We start from the raw sequence: 16612 nt of genomic DNA, 5'->3' as shown, positions 1-16612 counted from the left end.
CAGTAAGGCTTAAGAAGAAGAACAATGATAACTGTCCAGAAAAATCAGAATTTTGCATTGGGAAGAGACAGAGTGTGTTCAAACAGTCAGGAAGGAAAAATCCCTTGGAAAATGGAATCCTGTATTGTCTCCTGATCATCCAAATGCAAATAGCTACCTAGCATTGTGAAGAGATTAACCTTCATACAATTAATAATATTTAGAGTATATGTTAATTTTCAATTTAAAAACCACTGTTAGCAATACAAAACAAGAATTTTGTTATTAGGCTGTATGTCTCTAGACAATTTACATTAGATCTTCCTGGGGAGCAAAATGAATACAACAAGCTACAGTTCTGTTTAACATTAGTTCTTCAGTCCCTTAAAACCTAAAGTTCCTGAAATTCAGAGTTCTTGTACTGCTTCTCTGCTTCAAAACAGTGAAAAGTGGTTTGTGTGTCATAAATGAAAAGAGGTGGTTATTTCCTTGAACAGATAGATGAGCATGGGTTGGGATTCAGAAACCCCACAATCAACACAATATGTAGTCTGCAAAAGCTGAAGACTGTTTATCACCTACAGAAACATATCATCCTGAAACACTGGTTAAAAAGATAATGTAGCAAATATTCTTCCAATATCCTGGTTTTGTATAGGGCAAAATATCAGCACAAAACATGTAGCCAAGAACTAGTGGGCTAATTCATGAATAGTATCCTAAGAAAATTGTCTGGAGAACACTGTTCTGTCTGGATTCTCATCTATCATACTTCAAGAGTTTTATCTCAGCATTAAGCAACAAAACAACACGTAATAGACTATTACATAAAGAGTAATATAATATGCTACTTGAATTTGACTAGATTTAGTTCAAGCTTGGCATGGAAGGGTTTCACTCAGTCCTGATGCTGAGCTTCTTAGTACTGAGTCTTGAACATTTAAACCAGTCCTTTTATTTGTTCCTACAGCAGACAGAGCTTTCATATAATGCCACTAAACAGAAGACAGGCAACAAATAAGGTCTAGAAGTCAACCAAGAAGTAAGATTTTATTTAATAACCTGAAGAACAATAAGTATGAAGAAATGCATATTTCTCTGGACTACACTGAGATTACTCCTGTTGACAAATTGTAGGTACATTTGGATACAAAGATGGTAACATGATCAGAAATAGAAGGCTGTATATCTAGGAAGCTAGTGCATGCAATACTTGCAAATTTGAGTTTTCTGTTTGACATTCAAATCAATAATTAATAAAGTATACACGAATCTGTATGAACAACTGAATTTGAAGCTTCATATAGGCTTCACACACCAAGATGATTTGTGGTGCATTAAGTTTTCTTATGTTTAAAACCCACCAAGAGATTTTATTCTACTCAGTATGAATATACAGTAATTTTTCCATTGGACTCGCAGCTAATCATCTGATCAACAAAACAAATAGAGAGGTAGCAAGTAAGGGAATAAACATGTGTCTCCAGGAAGTTAGGTATTACTTTCAAGGAACATTGGTATTCCCAAACTCCTGGTCATAATCTGTACCTTCTGTCCAATTTCACTGACTTCAGGCTTGAAAAGAAAGGCAGAGGACAGCATCAATCTTTCAGAATATGTTCCTCTATTAGCGAGAGACACATAAAGATGTATCAGTATTGAGAGAAAATTACATTGCAGTTTAAGAATAGAATGGCAATAAGGGTTACTGTTACTGATAAAGAAATTCTACCAAGGTTTCAAACTTATGGATTAGACAATTCAATAAGCTTCCACCACCATATCATATTGAGAACAGCGTCTTACCCTCTACCTCTAAAATACTGCCTCAGGAGAGGAAACACTTTTTTTACTTCCATTATCTTTCAGCCTGCAGTAAGGAAGTGCCTTGGTCCTGAATCAGAACCCACAGGAATTTAGCAAGCGCTATTTCTGCTTGTAGTAAAATCTTCAATATGTAATTTACATCTTGATATGTCATCATTTCTTGGTATTTAACTTAGTAACAGCTTCTCTAAAGTAGAGATTTTATTACATAAATTATGGAAGTAGCAGACTGGGTGTAGTGGAGACAGCATAAATTCCTGGATCAATACAAAATATGTCCCTGGTAGTAGTTGTTATTCTATGCAGGTGTGTTATTGATTACAGTCATAATGGTCTCACTTTAGCTGCCGTCAATAACTCACTACTTGTATTGTCACACTGAATTAAAGAAGAACCAGTCTAAAAATATGTGGAGAATTATACCAGCATGGCATAACCCAGCCTGTGGCACAAAGCAGCAGAACACTGCCAGTTTAAGTTAGTATGCACATTTGAGACTTCACTTGACATTACATTGATAAATAAAGTCAAAGGCGATATTTATTCAGGCAGAAGAGATTATGTTTTAAACACATTGAAAAACTCTTAAATTTATAGCTACTGCATACAATAAAACTATACTTCTAATACCTTGGGACCATTATACGCAAAACTGAATCAAAGTTTTATGGATTGTTATTGTCATTTTACTGATCAACATGATGGAAGCTTCCTTGCATCAGATTAAGAATTGTAGAAGGAATGTTAGATTATTTCACCTTTTTAAATAGAGTTCACTTCTAAATCAAAACTTGACAGCAACATACAACAGCAGAATAATAACCATAAGCCAAAGATTTGTGAAGTATTGAAAAGTATAGATAATGCTATTATCATAATTGTATGAAACACTTCATTAATGTTAGCATATATAAGCATTTTTCTTTTAAATTCTTCAGGGTAGACATATAGCAAAACAAGAACACTTATTGTCACTGGCCTATCAAAACAGAGAAACAGATCCAGACATAAGAGACAAAAGACTTCCTACTTCTAGCAATCTGATCTTTATGCCATTTTAACCCATTGTAGAGGATTAACAAAATATTAGGATTATATCTCAAAAGAAAGAGCAGAATATTGTTAAAAATGCCTACACCAATAATTACTGTGTTCTGCACACATTCTAGAGAAGCACTGCAACACTTAATAAAACTTGCATTTCCTTAAAACCAAAACACACCATTTTAAAGGAACACTGTTTTTGAGACACTAATTTTATATCCCACATATCTTCTGTTGATATAAACTCCAATATAACCCCATAAATCATGCTCATGCCCCCCTTTCTCTCCATAGGCAGTGTTGTCTAAGGCTCCCCTCTTTCCCAAGAACAGTAAAACAGAAACTCTTTGCAGTAGCAAGCTTATGGATTCTACTAGACTGCTATGAGAGATATTCATAGAATCACAGAATATCCTGAGTTGGAAAAGACCCATAAGGATCATCGAGTCCAACTCCTGGCTCCACACAGGACCAGTCCAATCAGAGCATATGACTGAGAATTGTTATCCAGATGCTTCTGGAACTCAGTCAAGTTCCTGCTGTGACCACTTCCCTGGGGATCCTGTTCCAGTGCCCGATCACCCTCTCAGTGAAGAGCCTTTTCCTGATATCCAACCTAAACCTCCCCTGTCACAGCTTCATTCCATTCCCTCGGGTTCTATCACTGGTCACCAGAGGGAGGAGATCAGCACCTGCCCCTTCATTCCCCCTCGTGAGGAAGTTGTAGTTACGTCAATACATATCCATCAACAGAATTCTTTCAAAGTTGACAGCTGCACAAAATGACCAAAATTATTTTGTTTCCTTCAACAGTTAACCTGATAGATGAGGTGTATGAACAGTTGTCTAAAGAAAATTCAACCCATCAATAAGCAATTAAAATACCCACTACATGAAAGTTCTTAAAAGTTTTAATGTACACAGAATAATATTCATACTGTCTCACTTTCAGCATCTGACATACATGTTTAATTTAGGAAGCTAGTCTCCATATTTGCTACTCAGTAGCGAGAGAGGGTCCTTCAAAGTGCCAGTTAAAACACTTGATTCAGACTCATAGACTGAATCAACCTCCAGAGAAGTCTGTCTCTATCCACTGTTTTTGTTTGCAGCCAGAAGTTGCTGCCCTTCAACTCAGGCATCTAATTGACATGTCTGAAGTTATTGTAACTACCCCAACTTAAGTGTCACGTGTCAGATTCTCCTTCCCCAAGATAATCCATGCTTTATAAACCATATTTGAAGTCACTGCAATTTGCTTTCCTCTGGGGAATCTCTGCAATCTTTCCTATTCTGAACACTGTCAAAAAGGTTATTATTTTTTCTTTTAAAACCTGCAAAAATAAGTCTACCCAATGTCACTACATACATTCAGCTCTCATCAAGCTATGAATCCAGTAGACATGGACAATGTTGATTAGTTAAACATTGCAATACAGTTTCTTAGCCATAGGAACAATTCGGTAGAAGTCTGTGTGATCACCTCTGTCTCTGTTCTGAATAGCAGTTAAAATTTTACCACTACATAACCCAAATTAAATAGAGAATGTTTACTGTAATAAGAAGGTCCCATGGAAGAATTGTGCTGATATACTTTCAATTCAGGGATAGAAATTACACTGCCAGAGCAGATGAAGAACAAGCAATTAAATTACTGGAAACAGTAGCTCTAGTTTCACTAACTTTACATTGCAACAAATATAGATCAATTAAGAAAACACCTTCTTACAGCAACAAGTCAAGATAGCATTATTCTGTACCAAAAAAACCCCATGATCATTCCTTTTATGAAAGCAGAAATAAGAAGAGGGGGAAAAAAAAGCTTAGAAAAAAGCCATTTGCGATACAAAGTCCAGATCCTGTAAGGATATTTTCTTCTGGCCAGTACTCCAAATTAAGCTACTGCTCAGCACCTCAAAGCCTGTCAATACTTCTGCCCCCGTAAGAATTCTTACAGAGGTTACTTCATTAGATAATTCAAAATATATCCAACTAAGAATACAGGTCTTGATATCAATCCCCTAGAAAGTCCACTCTCAAGGATGACTGTGCAAAGGAAGCACTGATACCTAATTCCATACTCCCAAATTAATTTCTGAAAGAAATAAGGAAAAGAAGAAATATTTTGAGTTTGCCCCAAACTGATTTACTCAGTTCTTCCCTCTCGCTTGCAATGTTGAAGCTGTAACTCTTCAGTAATGTATTTCATAAGACAGTAAATGCTTCACAACTCTTAAATAAACCATAAGCAGCTGAACAGTAACTATTCTGGAGGACAAAGGCCTGTTGGCAAGGCACTACACTTCAAGCTTCCAATGGCTTATGACAGCAATAATAAGGCAAACAAATAACAAAAATGAAATTGTGAAAGATACTTTGACAGTGTCCTTTTAATCTTCAGCCAACTTGAGATGTCATGTAAGCACTGAAGCAGCAAAGAGATGATATTGCTTAGATAGCAAAATATCTCAATTTCTCCCTGACCTACCAATCACAAGCTAATAGATTAGTGGTACACCAGCATATATCTGGCTCAGTAGCTCATGGAAACTCTGTTTCAGCTTCTGAAACAAAATGCATGTGACTCGAGATGCAGGAAAACCATAATTATAAACAACATCAACTGAAGCATGCACAGAAGATATTGACACTACAGTCACGGACCTCATGGAACAAAGATCCTAAACTGTCCAAGCAAGCCATCATTATCTGTAGAGATAAAGCTTACTGCTTGTAGCTCAGAAACAGAAAGGTCTTCCCAGGGCAATATAAACTGGACAATGAAGCAGAGAAGCACATTCCTGCCCATGTGTTCTTAATGGATCTTAGTATCTTGTAATACTGCCACCAGCAGTATCACCATGAGAGAAGTGTTGGATGAAAATTACTTTCTTGGGCTACCTAGTCTGGAATCTGTGATCTAAATATTACAATTTTACTCTTTCTAAATATACTCTATATTCAAATATCACTTGTCACATAGTAATTAATATCAGCTGATTACAGAGGACTAAGACTTGCAAATCAGACCACGAGATCCTTCACAAAGGGGTATTCGGAGAGATACAGAACTGCATATACTCAGGCTCACAGGTTCTTTCCTCAGTGTACTAGTGCTAGTAAACATTATCTATTGTGCAGAAAGTCTACACTTGAGAAGGAGACCTACCGAAGTACCCACTGATTTTGTTTTCCTAGGTTAACTCCTCAGAGGGCTTGATTTTGAAAGATATCATTAAGCAGATCCTTTGACTTCATTGTGGCCAGCTTCTTAGAGCCAACTTTAGATGGCTCTTACTTGGAACCAGTGACATTTCCATTAATTGTATCTAGATTAAACAACAAAAATATAACTACATAGCAAAATATGAGGGTATAAACACAGTATCAAGTTTCACAGAATTTGATAATCAGTTAAAAAAATAAATCAATAAAGCTAGTCATTTCATGGGTATAATGGTGCCTGCCTTAGTTAAGATTCATTATTTTCAGAAAGAGGCCATTTGCTTCAATAGTGGTATGCTCCCAGTAATAACAATTATTGTAAGAAAATATATTTAGTCTGGTTCTTTGTAGGAATAAGTAGTGACTAGATATGAATTTCATTAACTAAATTGAAGCGTTCTCTACAAAAGATTAAAATATTTTAAAATGCCACCCATATATACATTCCTATTGCATCTCTTGTAGATTTTTTATCCCCAAGATTGACTGATGTTCCAAGAGAGGCATGTATTTTGGTAAGTCAAAACATCAAACTATCCTGAAACAGTGGCAATCAACGAGTCCCATCAGGACTGCAAAATATGTTATTTGATGTAGTGTGTATAAATTAATGATGATTAATAGATGCTGTCCATTCGCTATTAAATGATTAGCCATTTACACACCACACATCAAAAATGCTGCTTCTTGAAAATGTGACTGCTAGAGGGTTGACTGCCAAAAGATTGGATAATACTCAATTGAGCTGCCTATTCTTACAATGTTGCACAACAGCAGGTGTATAAACACAATTAGATTCACTAGAATTAGTTATTTGTCTTACATACTATTTAAAATTAATGTCACCTAAGCTAATGCAGAAGATCTAGACCTCTGGAACCTGAGCATATAGAACCAGAAGCAGTGTTACAGATTGTTTTGGATTGCCTGTGAAATGCAAGGGTAGGAGTGAAAAGGATGAACAAGGAACAAAAAACTTGCACCACAGTTTTTTTGTGTTTGGCTTTCTTTTATACAAGTTAGCTGAGGGAAATAAAAAACATCTAATTATGTAAGACAGTTGCTACTTTCTTCAGACTCTGAGATAGGTGGCTAACCTTCTTGCTTCAGCACACATGTAGACTGCATCCTACCTAGAATTTACGAGAATACTTCAAGATTTCCTTATTCTTATTTCAACGCTTAAACCCATGATACTGCTAATGCCCTTCTCTGAAGAAAATATGTTTACATGTATGCTCTAAATGTTTTGCATTATGGAAAGAACACTTTTTCTAAAAATATTTGGGTTTTAATCTTAACAGAAATCTCAATGCTGATTTCCAGGTGACTCATATGAAGTCTGATTAAGGTAACTGCATGCAATGCATCTGATGAATTATTTCCCTATCCATACTGGTGTAGCCCTAGAGTTGGCCTTTTTCCTCCTTCTTCTGTAGAGACAGGCAATAAAGTGAAATCTTCCTGCTTTGAAGATTACTGTGATGGCTATTAGGAATAGAATGCACTCACACCAGACAAGATATTGTCATACTCTGGTTAAACTGTAAAGACACAAGCTAAATGTAAGCTCACACTTAGCTGCTACAGCATTTGTTTACAATGTTTGCGTCAATGATTTATACTCACACAATAAAATATTAACAGCAACAAATTATAAACCTGGTAGCACAAGAATTCTAACAGGTATTCCTCACAGTGTATCAATTCTGACACTAACCAAGATCCACCAAAAGCACTGCAGAAATAATGTGTTGCATTACATAAAATCAAATACAGAAGCTTAGTTTTATATAACTGTAATATGCATGCAGATGGTCTTCAGGATGAGATATCTTCTCTGAACTGCAGTTTGTACAAAATTTGAAGTATGAGCAAAAGGCAGGATTTTTGCCATTTCTAGTACAGTCTCCTAACTCAATATAATGGGAATCTCTATTTGTAACTCTTACAGTTCTTCCAATATTAAAGAATTGCTGAGACTGAAATCCATTGCAGAGATTTTGCATGAATAGATGAAAATCAAAGGAGGGAACTATTTTTCCTCCATTCTAGCTAAATAGTAGGTCAAACCTATTGTTATATTAATTGAAATTTAGTTATTTAGGTTGACAGCAACTAAGGTATAAAAATAAAATCAGCAAAGTCAACTTTATAAAGATCACCAATGTCAAATAAAATACATTCTATGCATCTCTGAACAATGCATGAGGATAAACTATGCAGTGAAACTATGCAGTCAAACTGTATTGTTCTCCTAAACCTTGCCCTCCTAATACATTCCTTCAGCCAAGCAATGGGAAGATAAACCCATTTGCCTAATGGGGCATATAATTTAAATATTTCAGACAAGCATTTACAGAGGTGTTGCTTAAAATAAATTTAGCAGCCATCCATCCAAGTATCTTGCATGATGATTACAGTATAGTTCACAACTTATTTTTTCCTGCAGAAACTCCAGACTATCCAGTCCTTTCCAGTTACTTTAGTCACCATGTATATCCTGTATTACATTATTACGACAAATCTTCTTTTTTCCACAGCAGATTTAACATGAAGCTGCAATTCTTCTCTTTTGCAGTGCCTTGCAACATTTCTAAAGCCACTGAAATTCCAGATTTTACTACTGCACCATGCAGTCCAGCACAATTTTGTAAACAAAATATGTTTAAATTTATGGAAGCTTAAAGGGCTAATGTGCTTAATACAGACTGCAGCATTTCATCCACAGGAAGATACAATCAGCCAATGTCAATATTCTGTCATTTAGAATCATGATTTTTACCATAAAGCATTCCCATTAATACAAAACAACAGGGGTTTTTCCCCCACAAACTTGTATTTAGTGTTTAAGGTATTATTAGTATAAAAACAGGTCTTTACTTGATATAAAAGATCTGCTTAGGGTTTTTTTTTTAACATGCCAAGAGTCACATTTTGTATTATGACCTACCTGAGGCACAACAGTACACTGTAAAAACCAAAGTACGTGTTATAAGAATTCCCCCTTCCACACAAACAAGTGCCTACGTTTAAAAAAAAAAAAAGAGATAGTCTTTACTATTTGCATGCTAGAAGTGAACATTTTAAAGAGTTGATCAAGTTTTGCAAACATTAGATTTTAATCATACACAGTAATATTGCAGAAAAAATCAAAAAAGGAAAAAAACCCCTAAGTTTGGCTTTTAAGTCCGTAATGGATTTTCACATTTGTGAAGAAATAGATTAGTTTTGTTTAGTCTTCTCTACAGAGATACTCATCTCCTATGCACACCACAAATAACCCAAGCAATGACTTCCCTCCATGACAAGAGCTGCCCATCATATTGCAGGATTAATACAATGTTGGTGTGTTTAGGGGTTGCTTGTATGTGTGGCTTGCCTATGTAATTTTAGCCATTCGTATACATCAACTCCTCGTTGCGTATCTCACAATAAACTGATGAAGGCTGTTAAACCTTAAACAGCAATCCTCGGCAAACAAAGAAGGCTAGTCTGCAATCGTGATGCAAAATCATCCCAAACGTACTACACTCTGCAAGAACCTCTCACAAAAAATAGCCCAGCAACCTCATTCATTCCCCCCAACCCAAAGATGTGCTCACCATCTCCTCCGTCTCCTCTTATTTCTCTGTCCTCAGCTTATTTTCCTTGCTTCTGCTGGCTTCAAGGAGGCGGGTGCACAAAAAAAAAAAAAAAAAAAAAAAAAGAAGTAAAAACCCCCAACTCTTCAATAAAACACTCGGCAACCTCTGGGCAGCATATCAACGAAAGCACCTCGTCTTCCTTTCTCGCTTCCCGTTCCCCGGGAGCCAGAGCCCCCTCCGCGGAGCTCCCGCCCGCCGCTCCCGCCCTCCCCACCCCGGCGCAGCCCCGCGGGTGCCCGGCTCCCGCGGAAGGCGCGTCCGTCCCCCCGCGCGTTCTCCCGGGAGAGCACCGGGGCTTCACCAGCCTCTGCCGCCTTCTTACCCACCAAGACAACATAGCAGACTGAGTCGGGCTGACTTCCCCCTCCCACCTCCACATTCCTATTTACAAAGGGTATCCAAGACCATCTTTATCCAACCGGGGGAGAGGAGGGGGAGGTGGAAGCAATCATTAACCCTTCTCTTGCATTTACCTTTTCTACTATGATTTTTGGCTGCGTTTTTAAAGCACACAGGGAATTTCTCCTCCGCATAGAGCACATAAACTCGCTGCCATCAGGCCTCCGAGCCCCAGCTCCCGCACCGCAGCTTGGCCGCTCACCACCGCTGGAGGAACACGGTTCTCCCGAAGGCCACTCCAAAAAAAAGGTCCAAGGGCAACGCTGAAAAACGCGTCCCCTCCCGAAACTACATTTCGCAAAATAACCGCCCGCGGAGCCGCCCCGATCGAGCGTCCCTCAGGACGGGCCCACCGAGAGAAGGGAACAAACAACATTCCCCAATCAGCCCATGCTGGTACCGTCTTTTTAACTTTTTTTTTTTTTTTTTAAGCGGGGCGTTATCGTTCCTCAACGTTCACACCTGGGGGGGAAGTACTAGCGGAAGGGAAAAAGCACCCTCGAACGTGCCCGCCGTGGGGGTGGGGGCGACTCACTCCCGCCAGCGGCCCGGCCGCCGACCCCTGCCTCACGCTGCCTGCCTGCGGCCGGCACACAAACCGGCTCGCTGTACCCGCGCCACGAATTTTCCTATTGGCTAGTTCTTCCGCGATCGCGCCCAGCAACCGAAGCCTCATTGGTGTGTTTCCACCTCCCTCCGCTCACTGGCTGACCACTTCGCGCGGCATTGGCCGGCGGGACTGTCCGTCCGACCGCAGCTGCCCGCCCCCTTGGCGGGCCCGCGGAGCGGCGGTGCGCGGCCCGGTGCGAGAGCGGGGACGGGGCTGCCGGCGCGGCCCAGAGCGGTGCGCGGGGCACAGCACAGCACTGCCGCCCGCCGGAGCCGTGCACCGGCGACGTGCTTCCGGCAGGAGCCGCAGGGACCGTTATGTCACCTCACTGGATGGGTACGCGAAGCCGCACTAACCGGCCTGCAGCACTGAGCCCACCGACGTGCAGTACAGCTAAAGGTTTTCTGGGTTGGGGAAGCTAAGGGGCACCTTTCACAGCTTTAGACTGGGAGATTCCGGGTCCAGCTAATGTCCGAAATGCGTGCTGTGACAGAGGGCTGGTCAGGTAATGCTGGCACGTGATCCCTGAGGATCTGTCTAGCTTGACCTTTTCGCCATTTGCAGTGGTCTGTGCGCCGTGATCGATCGAGTCACCTCTCAATTTTGTCTTCCAATGGCTTGAGCTTCCTACCCCCATCGTTATTTTTCTGTTCCTCCTGTGAATTACTTACAGTGTTTTTCCCTAACTGTGGATGCCACAAATGGTGTGGTGTTCCCCCTCACCAGTGCTGGGGACAAAGGCAGTATCACTCCCCTGTCTCCCCCATATAGTCTGTATTTTGTACATTAAAGGATTACATTAGTCCAGTTTACCACAGTATTACCCTGAGAGGTCATGTTTAAACATATATATAAAATAACAGCTAAATTCTTTTCTGAAGTATTTCTTGCCAAGCTAGTTCCCATCCCTGCATTCTTTATTTCCAGATGCATTTCTGTGTGTTTTCTGACATTAAAAATGTCTGTAATAATCTAAGTGGGCACATCAGATGATTCTGTCACTAATAGTCATGAATTATCCTCTCATCTACTAAGCTATATATTTCACTAGTAAAAATCTTACATCAGCTAGACAATTGATGGAGATACTGAGTAGGATCAGAACAAGAACTATGTCTAGAAAACTCTGCCTGGGTCACTGATATCTCCTCTTTAACATCTACTTGTGGAGAGTTCTCAGGGAAAAGATATTGAATCCATTTAAGGTGTGCTTTATGCATTCCAAACTACATGCATTCTGGTACTTAAAAGATAGAACAAAGTTTTTAAACAAGTGTCAGGACTATTTCTCTCTTAGTTTTTGAGACTAACTCAGGACAATTCCACAAGCTTTTCACTAAGCTTCTGGTTGTTTTTTTAGCTTTCTCCAGTAGAGGTTCTGCACTGATAACCAGTACTGCTCTCTTCACTAAAGTGGATACAGAATCCCTGCCTACTTGGGATCAGATTATTCGAGAGTTTGACGAACAATGGGAGCTATAGACAGATCCCCTAGGACAGGGTATAAAAGGGACAACAATAACAGAGCTGGTTTAGGCAGAACAAAAAGTAGACAAAGGGAATAGAAGGAAGCATCTGAATGGCCACTAAATCCAGTATTCACAAGTCCTTGCAGTTGGCTGTTTTTGTGAAGCCTCCTAAAAAACGTTTTTAAATTACTCTGGAAGTTATTCTAACTTCCCATATGTATTAAAAGTAACAAAAAAAAATTAAAAATCTGTAAAAACTAACACCATTAAGTTTTAAGTCTATGGACAATTTTCCTTTTCTTCTCACAGACATATAACTACTACTGAAGGTATGCAGACCTATCATCTGAAGATTTTTAATAGGTATAAAGCATAGATGCTAAATAATCTTTGGTCACAGTGATGAGTCTATACTTTAGGAAATAGAGTAACAGAAAAGAACAATAAATTACATTTAATGTGCATGCATTTTACCAAATGTAATGTAATGGAAATAAGAGATTCTTAGAGTTTGTCTACTTAGTCATCAGTTAACTGTTTTAAATAACAGCTGTATACCTGAAAACCTAAATATATTTTAGCTTTATATGTATCAAGGTTGATATGTGTAGGTATAACTACAATCTATTATTATGTTTCAAAAACAGTAGGACAAATAGTGATGATAATATACTCACCTAGCAATTTTCATCAGTAGATCTCAAAAGACCTTGCAGAGGTCAATGCTGTCCTCCCATTGTTGACGATGGAGAAAGCAAGTATTGAGGTGAACTTGCTCAATGTCATATGACAGATCAGTGGTAAAGCTAACAATTGACTTCAGGTTTTCTGCATCCAGGATGGCAGGCTTTGCCCCTCAAGCCACATTACACACTCATATAGCTCTGGGAGTTCTTTTCATTAGTGTTCCGTATCTTGTGTGTACTGTGTTTATCGGTGTTAGAACCTAGAAGAGCAGTCAAAGCTTTACTGGTCTTCCCTTAGAGGCTTCACCATAAAACATTTTTAATTTACAGGCTCCACTGAAACCCTCTATGGCCACCTGCGAAAAAAAGTCAGAAATAAAGTTTGAAATCTTGTTTGAAAAACCCATGAGTAAGTTAATATTTGAGTACGAAAGGACAAAAAGGTGGCACAGGTCCAATCCCAGCGTAAATGTGCATACTAAGTAAAATTACTAAATGTTTATCAGTTCTGATCATGCTGTGCTTAATAACTGAAAGCAAATCTGACTTTGTTACCTGGGATTTCCTCAATCCTCAGGAAAGCTGCCCTGCCCTGAATGCACAGTGTTGCAAGCTCAGGCCTCAATGACTTTGGAAGCGGAGTCTCTCCTGAAGGTAGTTGTGCTAACAGGCATCCCACACAGTGACCTTATTCTAGAAATGGGTAGGTAGCTCCATCCAAACTCACTAAGATTGTCAACAACCAGGTCCTAGGTGTATCAGTCCTCAGAGGTATGAGCCCTTTGAAGCTCAGATCAGGCCTTGGATGTTATTATTTCATACCTTGAGACAAAACCCACTGGAAACAGGCAGAGGCAGCCAAGCCCATGGAGTGTACAGTACCAGAGATGACTTCCCCAATCCACTATAGCGGACATGGATACGGGGCTGTGTTGGAGGTGATGTCCCTCTAGCACCCAGTACCGCCTGCTCCCGAAACACCGCAGGGCCAGGTCCCCCTCACGCCGTGGCAGCAGGCCTCCGGGCGGGCCGGGGAGCAGGAGCCCACGGCCCCTCTCATGGCGCCCCGCGACGCCCGGGCTAGCGGGGGGGGGGGAAAGGAGAGGGCGGTGCCCCCATGGCACCTGTGTGCGAACCAGCCAATGGCAGCTTGAGGAGGAGAGGCGGGGGATTCGTCCCCCAATAGTGCCCGGGGGGCGGGGCGCCCGGAGCCAATAGGGGCGGGCGTTGTTTTGAACTGGCTGCGTTTCCGGAAGCAGTGCTGGGGGAGATGTGTTCGTGTCTGTGGTGAGTTGGGTGAGTGCGGAGCGCTGGCGGTTTCTCTTGTGGGGCTTTTTTCCTCTGAGGGGGTCGTGCGGCCTGGACCTCGACCGCTTCTTCTGCGCGGTCCTGGCGGAGTCACCTCGGGCCGGCATCTCTCCTTTTCTCCTGGTTCGCGCTTGGCTGGGAGGTGTGTGGGCCATGCTCAGAAATGGCCTTGAGTCGCCTCAGCTGTCACGCGTGGGGAGCCCGCAGCGCTGCCTAGATGGGAGCTAACGGGCTCCTGGTTTGGGGGGGGTTAGAGGGGGGCTGTGTGTGCTTCAGGTGGCGGCGGGCCGGCCGGCCCCTCCCGGCCCAGCGCGGCAGCGGTGATTGCCTCCCCTCACAGCCAGTGGCGCGAAGGAAAACGCTGCTCTGGGCGGCTCTTCTTCGGAAGAAACTTTTTGTCCTAAGTTTATGCAGCGGCAGTGACTGGGGCATTTTAAAGTGTTGAACCAACAGCTGTTTTCTTTGGTTATGTGTTGGTATTTAACTCTTGTGCTGGTGGTGGCTTGTTGGTATGTGTGTCATGCAAGAGTTTGATGAGGTGATAGTTTTAACATATGGTGACCCTTTCATGGCAGTACGTCAAGAAATGGTCGCAGAAGGGCACTGGAAGCTACTGGTGTTTCAGTTTGTGGGTATTGAAAACATTAGGGGAGGCGGTTTGAGAGATTTCTTTTGTGACTGTGTGAGGCCAACAGGGCACAGGCAGCTCTGAGACACACTTGATTACTAGCTCACTCTGCTGTGTATTGTGCTGTTTTTAAAAGTCAAAATATGTAACATAAACTTGACTTTTTTTAGTTAAATTCACTAACTTTTGGGGTTTAGCTGAATGGTTTTCAGGCTTCCCATACTCCTTATCAGCAGTTTGCAGTTTGACTGAATTTATCCCAGCTGTACAGAGAATGAAGTATCTCAGCTTTAACTGAAGCCAACTTGCTAGCTATTTTCATTATAAATGATCAGTTAATATTTTAAACAAAGTAGCTAAAGGGGTGGACCAGTATTTTTCTCTGTAATTGTTTTGGTATGTTTAGCAATGCTTCAGTGCAGTTATGTGCCTCTCTTGTTAACTAGTTGCACTTGCTCCAGACTCAGTAATAGGATGTCTACCATCACAGCAACTGTATTCTTGAAAGTGGAAGCAATCAGACATATAAGATACCTGCAGTAAAGCAGGTAGGCCTAGACACTGTTGTTGTTGTTGTGAGAGCAATTCCAAGTGAACCTGCTGAATGCTGATAGTGATCAGCCAAATTACTTCTCTGGGCATGCTTTTTTAAAGAGTGCATTAAAATTACAATAAAAAAATAACTTTGTTAACAGCAGAACTAATAAAATTCTGTTGTCCTTGCTTTATGTCTCCTAGAGGGACTATTTGAAATCAAAGCAATAAGCTCTGATTGAAGCTCTTTGTGTGTTGCAATATTCATTTTGTATCTGCTGTCTTGAAAGAAATGGATGTGTATTTTCTTAATTAAGGATACTTGCAGGACTTCTTTCATCTACTTAACTGCTGTGGGTTTGTGTTTTTTCTTGGTCGCTTCTTCCCCCTAAGTTTCTAGGATGTCTGTAGCCCCATGATCCCTCTAAGTTTTGTTCAGGGGAGGTAGTAAGCTCAGAGTTACTGTAGGTGAGGTGGGAAGGATGGGAATAAAAACACACTTGTGTAAGTGATGACTGCAGCTTTTCTGTCACAGGAAGTTAAGCTTAAAAATATAAACCAGATGTACTGGGTCAGGTCAAAGGTCCGTATAGACTGGTATTCTTTCTCTGGGAGAGTCTAGAGGAAGATCTCTAGGGAAGAGCATAAGAACAGAGCAAGTATATATGATTCTTCTAAGTATTTCTTCCAACTACTGGTAACATAGACCTTCTATGATAAGAAATGGAAAATTAATTTTCTTGCCCAAAAAAAGGATTCCTGGCTGCTTCCTCACTGAAGAAAACCTAAGAATTGTGAAAGCTGAAAATAACAGTCTTTACCTAAAAGGAGGAAGAAGTCTAGCAAAAGACTCTGGATCTGCAGAACTGTGGCAGAGGAGAACAATTGCTAGCGCTCTTGAGAAACTGGGGGAAAGGCTGTCTTACTCCATCCCTTGCCAATTTTTTTTTTTTAAAAATGGTGTGTTGAAACTGGCCTTTGTTTCTCTTGGAGGCTGTACAGTAGACTTAGTCTAGTAAGATGCCAGAGAGAGAAACTGAGGAGCTGAAAATAAAATTAGCTCATTAAACTTGGGAAGGGCATGCGTCTTACGTGTTATTTTCTGTGGTTTTGTAAGTGTTCTGCTTTGCATTGCTGTCTCTGCAGCGCAGAGTGACTTTTCACCTTGGTAAGATTACAAACCCTTGGTTAGTTACAAATTGTCTTTATACAAAGCAACCTGAAAGGCATCAGATTAGATGGATCCATCTATTCTA

At 40.5% G+C, this 16612-nt stretch overlaps 2 protein-coding genes across 25 annotated transcripts in view; one reads left to right on the top strand and one right to left on the bottom strand.

Annotated features, from left to right (window-relative positions):
• ARVCF (ARVCF delta catenin family member) overlaps positions 1 to 13968 on the bottom strand; it is a 286311-nt gene extending 272343 nt beyond the window's left edge. For 7 of the 20 annotated variants that reach the window (XM_075769231.1, XM_075769233.1, XM_075769229.1 and 4 more), the window contains exon 1: positions 9681 to 10032. The gene's annotated coding sequence lies outside the window, so the exon portion shown is untranslated. Of the gene's footprint in view, positions 1 to 9680; positions 10036 to 10195; positions 10564 to 12877; positions 13243 to 13441 lie in introns of those variants that run through there. The other 13 variants (XM_075769216.1, XM_075769217.1, XM_075769214.1 and 10 more) reach the window with 7 other exon arrangements.
• Positions 13969 to 14093: 125 nt separating this feature from the next.
• The window catches only part of TANGO2 (transport and golgi organization 2 homolog), a 34853-nt gene continuing 32334 nt past the window's right edge, over positions 14094 to 16612 (top strand). Inside the window, exon 1 of one of the 5 annotated variants that reach the window (XM_075769244.1) lies at positions 14094 to 14173. The gene's annotated coding sequence lies outside the window, so the exon portion shown is untranslated. Of the gene's footprint in view, positions 14337 to 15283; positions 15371 to 16612 lie in introns of those variants that run through there. The other 4 variants (XM_075769249.1, XM_075769246.1, XM_075769245.1 and 1 more) reach the window with 4 other exon arrangements.

Source organism: Balearica regulorum, chromosome 17 (assembly GCF_011004875.1).
Source record: "Balearica regulorum gibbericeps isolate bBalReg1 chromosome 17, bBalReg1.pri, whole genome shotgun sequence".
Lineage (NCBI taxonomy): Eukaryota > Metazoa > Chordata > Aves > Gruiformes > Gruidae > Balearica > Balearica regulorum.
This window is presented reverse-complemented; position numbering and strand designations above follow the sequence as displayed.